The 13,518-nt window shown below is 31.3% G+C and overlaps 1 protein-coding gene across 3 annotated transcripts in view; it reads left to right on the plus strand.

Annotated features, from left to right (window-relative positions):
- Nucleotides 1-354: 354 nt before the first annotated feature.
- The window catches only part of LOC146541338 (uncharacterized), a 98,327-nt gene continuing 85,163 nt past the window's right edge, over nt 355-13,518 (plus strand). Inside the window, exon 1 of one of the 3 annotated variants that reach the window (XM_085207347.1) lies at nt 355-891. The gene's annotated coding sequence lies outside the window, so the exon portion shown is untranslated. The remainder of the gene's footprint in view (nt 892-13,518) is intronic. The other 2 variants (XM_085207339.1, XM_085207357.1) reach the window with 2 other exon arrangements.

Here is a 13,518-nt window from a genome sequence, read left to right on the forward strand (position 1 = left end):
GCGACCGCGTTATACTGATAAGCTTTCTATTATAACTTTTTAGTACACGTTTTTACACGATCTTACAGAAAATATATATTTTTATACATTGTATTTACTTCGCTTATCATAATTTTTTTTGCTGATAGATATATTTTTAAATAGGTATGTATTATTATAATATATAGGTACATATTATTATAGGTTTTTCGTCGTAATATTATGGATCGGTGCTTAATTACAAAAAATATATTAATTACTTAAAAAATATGTTTTCTGTTTATTGCCATTGTGTGTGAAGTGGCGCGCGCACGGGGAGGCCTGCGGCAGGCGGCAGGCGGCAGGCCGGCGGAGGTGAGGGGTCCTTCGCCGCTCTCCGTACGCCATACGCTCGGCGTCGGCCCCGCGGACGTGGTTCAGTTAGTGCCAGGCAGTCGGCCTCGTCGTCAGCTCGACGCTGCCCTGCTATCCGTATACATACATCGCAACTCTTTTCAGACGCGACGCAGCGGCTAGTATTTACAAACATTAGACATTCTCATTCTCTTCTTTCAACCGTAGACACAACCGAACTTGACCTGTGATTGTTTTTTTTCAAACTGTCAGTGCGCGTGTAGTGCTGTATCGATACCGATAGTATAACCTGTACGACTTCAAGGGCACGAGCGACTCACGAAGTTGTGCTTTGGATGCGGTGTTTGAGAAGAATCCTAGCTTAGGTCGAGTCCTGTTTCTTTTCTAAAATGTAAGTGGGCGTATTCGAAAGTTTGAAAATCGATCGGGTGACGTGCGTGGGATTGGGTTTACGTAATCTTTGTTTACCTTGGAGATATGCATTGCGAGCGGCCACTGAGGTACATGCTATTATAGGTCACCATTTACAAGTCTGTCATTCAACTTGTCCGCACGCAGGTGAGTCTGTGTGGATCTTCTTTGTTTACGTTTACAACTCGGATGCAGAATGTTTTGCTAGTTTTTTTAAATTCTTCTTTATTCTACGTCTCCATTGTATCTTTTTATTTTATATGCAGGTACGTACGTAACCAATGTAATTTGTTGGTTGTGTTATGAATACAACCAACAAATTACATGACACGATGGCTAATTAGGCTTTAACATTCAGGTAGAGCCTTCGATAATTCATAATTGGGTTTAAAAAATGTTACAAGATATTAATATAATATGTATTTCCATATTTCTCATAGTCAATATAAGTAGGTACCTATCAACTTTGTACCCCGCTACTTTTTCAGAACGGAAGCTCAATCTGTGTTGCTGCACGGGTTTCATTTGTGGAATCAAATGCTGTGCCGTTTATCATTTTTTACACTGTCTTTAGATATTTCATACAATAAACAAAAATGATATAGGTATATTTAAATATTATTCATAACTCAATTTCGTAATTAAATTGTTATGCACACAAGCAGTGAGAATCCAGATACCCAAAGCGATGAAGAACAAGCCTGTTCTGTGTGAGAAAATTACAATAGAGACAAGTTTTACATCACAATGTAATAGACAGTTGCGTGCGAAATGAATGGATAACTTGTTTGTATGAGTTTTATGTATCGTTGACCATGGCTGGTAGGCATTTATATCAAATTTCGGGGTCTATGGGCGTCTATAGCAAAATTGTGCTTCGGACTAGCCGTTCTTTCAGGCTATGCATTCATATTTCATGAGTACCGGTCTGAGCTACAATGGCGTCGCGATGAGGTCGTCGGACGAGCATGGCTTTTAACTTTCCACTACACATACCACCGTCTAGCCTATTTTTTAAAGTTAGTTACAACGAAATTCTTTAAGGTGATTGGACTTTTAACATGTTGCAGGCGGAAGGTGTTAGTTTTGGGTTTATTAATGAGATATTTGTTTCATAATTTTACAAATACTAAATAAAATTAAAATATATTTTGTTAATATCACCAAAGTAGGCAGAAAGAATCTAGTGGCTACATACTTTTCTTTCTCTCATTTTATAAAATTAACAAGAGAAAAAATCTCTTAACCAACCAATTTAATTTATATAAAAAATATTTACCCTATTAGGGATGGAACCCGCAGCTACAGAGTTTAAAGTCAGATACTTCTTTAGTAAACATCGTTGATAATATAATATAAACAATAAACATGTAATTACATCATTAATAATGTCATAGATAAAATCTTTTAAATTAACCCTTGGAATAAGATTTAGATCCTATATAACACGCCATAAATGTACTAGCTTGAATATTTTGCTCGTTATACTTTATTAGTTTTAATATTTTGATTTTTTATTTTTGTGTCATGACCATATTATATGAAATTAGTTACATTTTTTTAACCTGATGTAAAATTAATAATTTTAGTCTTTAGGTTTTAGACCTAGTAGGTTTTAAATTTATAAAACAAACATTTCACACTAATTGTCTAACAAAATGTGAAATACGAAATCCCTATCCTATACGAGTTCGAGATAATTAATATAATTGACATTGAAAAGGAAAAGACATGAAGCAGGATTTACAAAGACGTACTTTCTACGTCAAGAATCGTAACAGCCATCACGTATATCATTATTCTCCTGGGAAATTAGAATGAATTAGATATTGTACTAACATACCCACGTGCCTATCACATTCAGCTATATCTTTGGAAGTAAATTATAATTTATTCAGGACGCCCTGGTGTTTCAAGCGTAAAATGCTCTTTTTGCTCCTATTTAATTCATGTACCTAATGGTTTTAATTTCTTAAAAATACCGAGTATATTTCTGTATTTCATAAAAAGGATTTAAAGCTTAACGAATGAATAATTTGACTTTAAAAGCGGTGAATGTATCTTTTTTTTTCTTTTTTATACACCCTTATACTATATTAAAAAAACGACTATTTGTAAACAAACAGTAGCATAGTGGGATAATTACGTCGAGCTGTGACTCAGAATGATGCCATCGTTTCGAGACTGAGGGCACGAGTGATGGCGCCATACATACTATTTTTAAAATGTTATTTAAACTGGTTAGATTAAATTACCAAAATGGGTCGCTTCGATTTGATTTCATTATTTAAAACTATATCAAGTGAATAGTGTATATGTTTCTGACTATTATATAGTTGTACGTTCCTGGGTCCCAGCTAATGTACGTTGAACATAGAGACTACTTATCTACGTCGCACTTTAGTAGTCTCAAGAGAAAAAACAATGTTCACTCCACCCTACATGTAGACATATTATAAAAGTACGTTTAACGAGCAAGAAGCATACGTGCCACTTCATAAAAATATTAAAAGGATATCCTTTGAAATTTTAGGTAGTGTTAATAATAAATAATCTTGAATTATGGTCGAGAATGGGAGAACATTAAGTTTTTTTAAATTTATTATGTATGTATAATAATATCTCATTAATTACTATACGTTATATTATTCTTGCAACCGTCTGCTGCTTTACTACTGCTAAAACATTTCATCTATACGCTTTTCAAAACTTATCCTCATTTAGAAATTATACTGCAGTAATAAATTTGTACGCATCACAGCTAGGAAAATATGCTTGGTAAAAATGTTAGACTTAAATTAATTTATGTCCTTTTTACAAACTAAATAATTTTAACTGTAGATACTTATATTACACAAAAACATACATGTTGGAAAATAAATCAATTTTGGATATTTCTTGATGATAACATCCACATATTTAAAATATCTATAATTTTGGTATTTACGTAGGCGAAAATGTAATAAAATATCCATTAGTATTAAAATTTTAAGTGCCTATATAATGGGCAACGACAATTATAGTAATGTGGCTGATGCTAAATATCATCTGTAACCTTTCTTTTATCTTTGAAAATAGAACATTTATTTTCTACAATTGTAAAAGTATAATATAATAAATTAAAATATGATTTTGGCTTTGAAAGAATTGAGTGTGAACATAAATAGCAAATAATTACTAGATAAATGTGTTTTGAATTAATTGTGTTAGCGTTGCAAGCATAAATAGAAATCCATTTTAAAATAATTATTGCTTTTCATGTTATTTGGAGTATTTTTAAACAAAAACATATTTTAGTCCATAATCTTATGGTAAAACTTAATTACAGGCAATTAAATTTTTATAGAGGGAATATACGTAAGAACTGCATTAACATAGCTGGACTATTAATAAAACGCATGGATGTGTTTCTTTTTATTTCATACTACATTACATTTCGATATATAGTTTAAACTCGCCAACGAAGGATCTACGCAATCAATGATCTATTCATCATGGGTAAGAGGGACATATAGTTCTAAGAGTTGAGACATTCCTTCCCCACTTTCCGCTCAATTTTCAAGACATCGTTTTTTAGCGGCGGAACTCGTCGTAGCACTTTTTCTTCCATTTTTGTCTGATATAATATATCGAGATAATTTTATTCATACGTAAGAATAGGTCAGAGATTAATTAGTTTTCTCGCGACTTCATTTTCTTAATGCCGGGTTTCACTATACAAGCGAGGTCGAGGTGAGACTGATTACTTTCATTAATGCATGACTTGCCTGGACCTAAGGTGGAGGTAGCAAAAACTAGTATTATGTTACTGTTAACTTATCATGTTCTGTGATATAGGTCAAATTTACTTTTTAGAAATTAACTATGTATTTTTTTCTTATACTTATTAATTTAATATATTAAAAAAAATTAAAAACAATCATGTTGAATGAAATACTTGCAATTTTAGCGAAATAAAGAGTATAGAGTAAAAACTATTTTGAAATAAGAATTATGAATAATCTTGTTGTATTTTTTTTTTCAAAATATATGCACGTTGCTATTATTCTCAATATATGAATTTATAACATATTACTATTATTAAGTTAATTCTGTTTTAAACGTTCGTAATAAATTAATATTTTTTAGTTGAAACTAACTAGACACAATCACTAGCTTTTTTTATTCAAAACGTTTTTAAACTGCATGTCTATAAATAAAATGACAGATATTCGCACGTTATACAATTACATAAAATTTTCAGCTTCATGTTTTACTTTCTATTCTATTATGCGTGACATTAGCGTGATTAGTGAAGTAATTTCTTTTCACACTAAGTCCGCCGCAACAGAAAGCAATAAAAAGAAATCTAAAATTATTTTATAATCAAACATTTAGTTCAATTGTTGTTTCATAATATATTCGTAACTAATTATGTCAAATGTCAAATTAGGAATATTCTCGCAAGCATCTAAATGGACACCGCTGTTATTATGTCTGACGGAGCGGAACCGCAATGAAGTGTAGCATAGCCTCAAGGTCTTTCATACATACAATTATACTTTTGCAATTACAGTAGGGTCACTCAGCCCATCTTAACTCTTAGCGATTACGGACGTATAATTATTATAATAGACACTAAAAATACACTCGCATAATAAATAAAGATAGCCATAAACTATATTGATTAAATTATTACTGAATATTCGCCCTCATATATGTCTTTGGAAAATTTATTGGCTTAGTTGAGATAAATGTTATTACGTGAAAAGTGGTGTTATTTATTATATGATGAAATATTTCCAAAATGAATAGTCCAAATTGACGTTTACGACGTCGCGTGACTGTTGCCGATTGCATTGTGATTTCTCTGCACAGATTAAAAAAAATACAAGATTGTTTCTAATCACGGATATTACGCGTCGAATGCCGAAATACTCTTTTATACTAGCCTTAGGTTAACTTTAAGAGAAAACGCTACTCTGACATGCGATTTGATCACTCCATCTTTTACTTCCGCAATTACTGAAATCTGATTTTAATTAGGTTTTTTTGTTACTTTTTAATATGGTCCGAGAGAATATCAAAATGTGTGGTACTTGAAATTAGATATTATTAATATCTTGTATTTTATTTTAGAAGGTTCCTATAAAACTAACATTCCTGAATTACACAATTCTTGTACATTAACAAATAAATAACAAATAAATCCTCAAAGCATTTACAAAGTAGTACATAAATAAATCATTAAGAATTTTAGTAGATAAATTAGTGAAGAAACGATCAAAGCTCCGACACCTAGGTACAAGTGGAGATTACATTCTATTTTGTTTTCCATCGACCCCTCTCGATTGCGGTGTGGAAATAAAAGCTGGATAAGCGTCCTAACTACGTATCTAATCGGAAGTAATTCCTTATGACTGTCTACTGTCTAGTAGGTATTAAATGTATAAAACGCCTAACTTTAAATGTTTTACGTTAAATAATAGTATTCTTTTTAATTAAACGGTAAAACATTATTTATAAGACAATTTTAAAAGTTACACAAATCGTTTAAGCTCTTGTTGAGGTTTCAACAAACAAACTAACTAAAATGGTCATAAATATTAAGAATTTATTATGAATGGTCTATATTTCGCACTCATTCCTTAGGTCTTATGAAAAATATAAATATTTATAACGGATTAACGTTTCATTTAAATGATATTTCGAAGGGCTCGGGAAACTTGGGTTCGTATTTCAGAAAGTATCTCGATGAGACGAAGTCGGTCTCAGCGGCCGGCACTGAGAGCGGTGCGTATCACGTATCGATCTGAATGGTTCAGCTGCGTCGCCCCACATTTCAGCCTCGCACTAGATGATCAAACGTAGGTAATTTGTTTGTATGATCATGTGATCATGTGGCAGGAAGATGAAATTAATTTATAAATTGGGATAGGGATCTACCTATGTACATAACTTTATTATATAGTTTACTTAATACAATTAAATAGATTTATGGATGTTACAAATGTATGTCGTATTTTACGTAAAATGTTATTTTAGAGTAACGAATATACTACATACAGTAACGGAATAAAATATCACTCGGAATTGACTATACATATTCTCGTATATTGTAATAGCATAATAAAAAGTATATGTCGAATAAAACAATATAGAACTATGAAAGAATAATTATTATTTTTAGGGTCTTGTATATACTTATTTTGATTGCTAAAAGACTCTATATATAGAGTATTAAAAGACTAGCTAAAAAATAAGGAAATGAGAACCTTAGCTAAAATTGTTCAGCGTGATTGTCACTTTTTGTTGATATATATTAGAAAATTAAAGAGCTTTGAACAACATCCATTGTGGAACTCTAAGAAATCAATAAATTGGGAGTATCTGTAAATTATAAATTCAAGTAACTGAAATTATGTTAAACCTAGTGAAACTAAGTCAAAATAAAGTCTATTAAATTATGGATTATGGATATATATACTACATAACAATATTATTAAAGATCGACTAAACTATTAAGTTGACATAAATGTTATTTATACCAAGTAAAGTCTGTGGGATCAAAGCATAAATTATTAAAAAAATATATTTTTATTCAACATCGTTTTCATTGTTAGAATCCTTAAATCTCCTCGAGGCTCACTGTCAATTGGCATTGTCATCTTCAGACAATGTCAAAAGATAGGGAAAGTGAAAAATAAACATAAGACAAAATAAATATTATATTTGAATGAAAGATTGTTAAAGGAGATAATTAGAAACATGTAAAAGTACATATTAACTATTAAAGTATTTCGGTACGTACTAATTTAACGTGCTTGTATAAGCTCATTCCGATTTCATTTTCACCTAATTACAAAATAAAATATTTTATTATCTTCTATATATATAAAAGGACTTGTCCTCACTGACTGAGGTAAGACGCACGCACAGCCGTAACCGCTCATGGTAGAAACGTGAAATTTGGACAGATGTTTACTTTCGTAATCTGGGCATCCACTAAGAAGGGATTTGGAAAAATTTTAACCCTAAAGGGGTGAAATAGGAGTTGAAAGTTTGTATGGAAAAAAAATTAAATCGGCACCGATTTTTATAAAATTTGAAATTTAGGTTTTTAAAAGTATTTAGTTGAACACGTGTTTCATCGTTTTCTAGAATTCTCCCCCTAAAGGTGCAAATAAGGGGTTGAAAGTTTGTATGAAAAATGTGTAAAACGCCACCGATTATTATAAAATTTGAAATTTAGACCCTTAAAAATATTTAATTGAATATAAGTTTCATGGTTTTCTAGAGTTCACCCCCTAAGGGTGCAAATAAGGGGTTGAAAGTTTGTATGGAAAAATTTTTAAATCGCCACCGATTTTTATAAAATTTGAAATTTAGACTCTTAAAAATATTTAATTGAACATATGTTTCATGGTTTTCTAGAATTCACTCCCTAAGGGTGCAAATAAGGGGTTGAAAGTTTGTATGGAAAAATCTTTAAATCGCCACCGATTTTTATAAAATTTGAAATTTAGACTCTTAAAAATATTTCATTGAACACGTTTCATGGGTAATTAGAATTCACCCTTAAATACGCAAGCAAAGCTGCGCGCGTCCGCTAGTAATATATAAAAATATTTGGCATACGTAAACATTTATTTGTTTTAGAGGCAAAGCCATTGTGCGCACGTGCACAAGCGTGCGACTGTAAACTTTGCAATAGGTTGTGGGTTCGATTTCTTATGTTCTTTCCTGTTGTTCCCTATGTTTATATTTTCGGTGAAATACTAGATCCTTTTCTTTATTAGTTTCGTAAGTTCATACTTCATGAAAAATTTAATAATTATAGCTTAACAGAAAGTACCTATGCTAAATGATAGGATTTGATTACGCGGAGAGTTTTTAAAAGCGTATATATGCTAAAAACGAAGCTTGAATTGACTTTAAGGTTTATTTTTTTTGTATTCTATCTTCTAAAGAATTGTAGGCCTGAATATTTATTGTTAATTTCAATTTTGAACAGACTTACAGACGAACAGACAGACGTACCTACAACAAAATGATTCTATGAGTTCCGTATTTTTATTTGGAGTCTACTCCGAATTTGGAGTGTTTGACGCATATAAAAGTGTTATGACACTTAATAGTTAGAATATTCAAAAGGTTTGCGTATAAAACAAAGTTATAATTAATTCATGAAAGTAAATAATTTTTTAAAACCATTTTAAATTCATAAATTTAAAATTATATGCTAAAATTTTATAATAACTAACGTAACGTAACAATTATAATAAAATTGAATATTATTTATTTCATCAAAAACATAAATGTGAAATGAGCGCCAAGTTATTTAACTTTAGTCATCCATTTTTTTACGTACAAGCTTTATTATATTTGCAAGTAGTGTGTTAAGTACTGCGTGGTTCCCGACTGCACCGACAACCAAACCAAAGAATGGAAGATCTATTTTATAATAGTCTGGTATGGTATGGTTCTTTAAATCTGACGTTTCGAGCGTGCCAGTTGAGTTTTATAATAGTCTACTTTGGCACCAACAATGAAGTTTCTAGGTTATCGAGAAGTAGGTTTGGTTTTTGACGAGTGAGTCGTACAAATTTTTATACGTTAATACATCAATAACCGTTTGAGCTTAATTGTTCAAATTTTGTATACATTATAAGCTAATAGCTTTTATCAAATGTGCTAAATGTCGCGCAAGCAAGCTAATTTGTTTACAAGTTCTCAAGAGCTCAAAAACAGCTTGGAATGGTTCATACAAAATACATAGTGCGTGTGTCCAGATTTTACCTTGGCTGGACGCGCTTGCGCGTGTCTAGATATTTTACTTATTAATTTGAATATATGGCAGATAGCGAATAGAAAAATAAAACCATGTAGGATTAGTAGTCAACATCTCTATAATTATATAGATTTAGTTTATATATATTAACCTGAATTTAAAGCAGTAAATTTGTCTTAGGTTTATTGTAGTATCAACAAGCGACAGAATCACTTCCGGACAACATCGGTGTTGCGGTGTTTTGCATAACGCCAGATGTACACTGAGTCAGCGTAGGTGTCTTAGATTACAAACTTTTTGTATTGTTCAATACATTTCATTTCTTGGAATATTTTATAAAGGTGTACGGATTATTATTTCACACTAAGTGTATTATTTTATTTATTTGTATAAAATATAAAATTTTGTTACATTAAAATATACAGCATCCGACATCATCACGAAATTTGTGATCAATACTTGTTTGTTGAAAATTGCAATTGATATTTTGTGTAAATTTATTCAGAGAGTCATTGGCGGGAATATGAAATATTTTAAAGACAAACAACGAACTGAACTGAAATCAATAAATTCGTCTGCCTCTCCCGCAAATTTGAAAGAAAACGATATGTATGCGATAACAATATATTGTGAAGTCTGTATATTTGTACATTTAAATGATTATTTGTTATTTTAGAACATGTTTTTCGTGTATTAAAATACACACATGTCACACATGCATACATTATAGCCGTTATATCTTTTAGAATTTATAACGAAGTTATAGTATAAGTCCAAGAGCTTCATTTTCTTTGAAATTAGAAACTTTATAATACATACGTATAAATGCTATACAATAAAAGCCGTTATTGCAATAATGCTTGATAATTTAGAGCGTTTATGGATACCGTGAGAAACGTATCAAACATACTTTCCGCAATTACGTGTAACGCTAGAAAAATTGTGTACTTACTGTAATACAATAAAATGTAACATCATATTTCATATAGGCATGTACCTACTCTATTATATGTTATATTTATATTAAAACAGTAGATTGTAATTTAGTACAATTTGGGAAGACGCCGTCGTGGCGCAGCAGCACTAGGGTGTGACTGTAACGCGACGGTTGTGGGTTCGATCCCCACTCGAGGAAACCTGCAACTCAACACGCAATGCCTCCAGAATTCGACAGAACGTGGGGAACGGAGTGTCTGTGTTAAGAAACTCCGAGGGAACCTAGTGTTCTAGGTTCCCTCTGCCTACCCTGATGTGCGCGGGATACAGCGGAAGCTGATTAATTTGGGAATACCTATTAACTCGAAAATTATATTGTATGAATACTTTTTAAAAAACTTATAATCTTTTTTACTTAGAGAAGTTTGAAGCCTTGTCTCTTGGAAACCAAGAGGTCCAAGTTGATTTTATGAAGTTTAGAATGCTTTGTCTCAATAATTATTGTAAAATGTTGTACCTGCTACGGTCTTTCTTTCCAATTATATTGTACAAATAATGAACCCAGTACCCACGCACACCTACGCGCCTCCGCCATCTAATTTCTCCTGCATAATAGACGAGTTGCAATGTTAAACATCACTCGTCACGTATATTGCAAAATATATTTTCTTATATTGGGCAAAAATCAAGTATAATTAAACACCGGCTATATTTCTTTTTAATTCGGCTCTTTACAATTATTACTGCAGAGACACATGTCACGGCCACGGGACAAATGATGCGTCAATATGTTTTATAATTTATTATACCAATTATTGAAAAAGCTTTTACCAATTTGACTAATTTTTGGGTGATGAAAAAATTATAAATAAACAATTTATTTATATTGTCATAATAAATTACATTTCTAAGGTGTAAACGGATAAGAGCTACTGCTATATCATTTTTAGGGGATAGGGCGAGCGGCTCATGACTGTCGTACAAATACCTATATTCAAACTAAACGTACCTTTTTAAAATTTCCCACAAATTATTGAATGTATAGTTTATCTGGAACATCCGATAGTTATTTGGGTCATTGAACTAACGGCTAGCAGAGAAAAGAATAAGTAATGCCAGATAACATATTAACATATCGTGTGCATAACCACACGTAACTACATTAACTTGTCACGCTCCATACATTCATTAATAATCAACACTGTTTGCCGGCCAATTATTAAATATATTATCAACACATTTACATGTTTAGTTTTTTCATCTTTTCGTTTTAATAGTTAACTGTTGTTTCTATTACATCGATTAGTAGTAGAGTAAAATTATTTTAGAAAATAAATTGATATTATACATATTTATAATTGCTCGCCTGTCATTTGTTATATAAAACATTGCCATTTAAATAATTCACAAGCCTTTACATATGAAAATACAATGTGCCGAATCGATTTTTATTCGTAACAATAGCCGCTGTATCGCCGAATTTAGTTCTCTATCGAGCTCGCTTGTTTCGAACACAATATTATTAATCTGCTGTCGCTGCAACAGACATTAGAACATGGGCATTGCACGAATGATTAGGTTCATTAAATGGCCAATTAGAGACTTTCAGAATATCTACATCATTCATTAAATCATAATTTACGCTAAAATTGATGCGTTTTCTAGCTCTTCTTCTCTGGTTCAGGGGATTGTTTAAAAAATAAGTAAAGAAAACTTATACGAAAATTAATCTATCAGAAAGACAAATAAAAATCTGCTGTGGATAGTTCAGGGTGTGTTATGTGACACGTATAGGCAATTCCGTTCGGCCTTGCGTCGGCTTTACTGAAGCGGTGATGGTATTGTTTGCTCTTTTAATTGAAATCGATCCTTTGGCGATCTGCGAGCTTCGCCTCCCAGAGCGAAGTAGACGTCAAACTTCATTGTTGTCTGTAAACTAAGTTAATTGTTTTAGACACTGCTGTCTTACATTGAAGATATATTTATAGAGAATGAGATAGCATTAAAAAGGTTTTTATTGTGTTGTCTACTAGCTAGTTTATTGTGCAAGAATTAAAATTAAATAAACTTTATGTTGCCTTCCCCACAGCAGGGTAGGCATTAGGAACCTAGTGTTAAGACAGTCCGTTGACCACTTCCCGCCGATTTTTTTAAGATATTGCATCTATGATTATTGTACAAGAAACTGGTTATTTTTCATTCATGGAAATGAATGCATTAAAATTCTTGTGATTATCACGGTTTGAACCAAAATGTGTACAGTAGAAAAATTGTAAAGTTCTATCTATTTAGTAGAGATCTAAGTTGAGTAAATCTGTAGCTTTATTTAGCACATAGACCATATTATATTAATTGTAAACCATTTCAAAATGTAAACCACAAGATAATTAAAACTATTAATGTTTGAATATAAAAGTAATGTATATTTTTATTTTTTTTTAAATATACATAGGTAATATATTATTAGTATAGTTTGCAAATATATATATTCTGAAGGTTATTTTTTAATGTTGCTTGAACAGTTGTTTGTATAGTATTCAAGATACAACTTACTAAGAGTTTATATAAGGCGTGACAAGGTCATACAGTGAAGTCACCGAGGAATTGTGAACTTACAAATCAGACGCTGATTAAAATTGTATATTTTTAAATAATAATTATGTCATTTTGGAAGTATTACTACGTTAGTTCGTGTAGTGTTTTAATTTTATGAATAACTAACATTTTATTAACCGACTTCTGTAAGAAAAGGAGGTTATCAATTCGACTGTATTTTTTGTTGTTGCCTCACATCATGACCATATCGTTCGTAATATCTCTAAATAAATCTTATATGATGTTACTGACGATAATTTTATTGTAATCTCATAATTTTCCTGAAATCTAATAATCGAATAAATTCTTTCATAAGCCAGTATTAACGCATATTAATGTTCGCATAAACATTATGGGTACTATAAATATAAAATAGGCTTATGCCAGTTTTACGGTGTTGTTATTACTTATGGAATCTCTTGTTATTATTAGGCTAAGATGAATTTGCTTTATAAATATCTTTTTTTTTGCTT

The sequence above is a fragment of the Heliconius melpomene genome, chromosome 1 (genome assembly GCF_056956725.1).
Source record: "Heliconius melpomene rosina isolate 202511_hmr_F chromosome 1, ASM5695672v1, whole genome shotgun sequence".
Lineage (NCBI taxonomy): Eukaryota > Metazoa > Arthropoda > Insecta > Lepidoptera > Nymphalidae > Heliconius > Heliconius melpomene.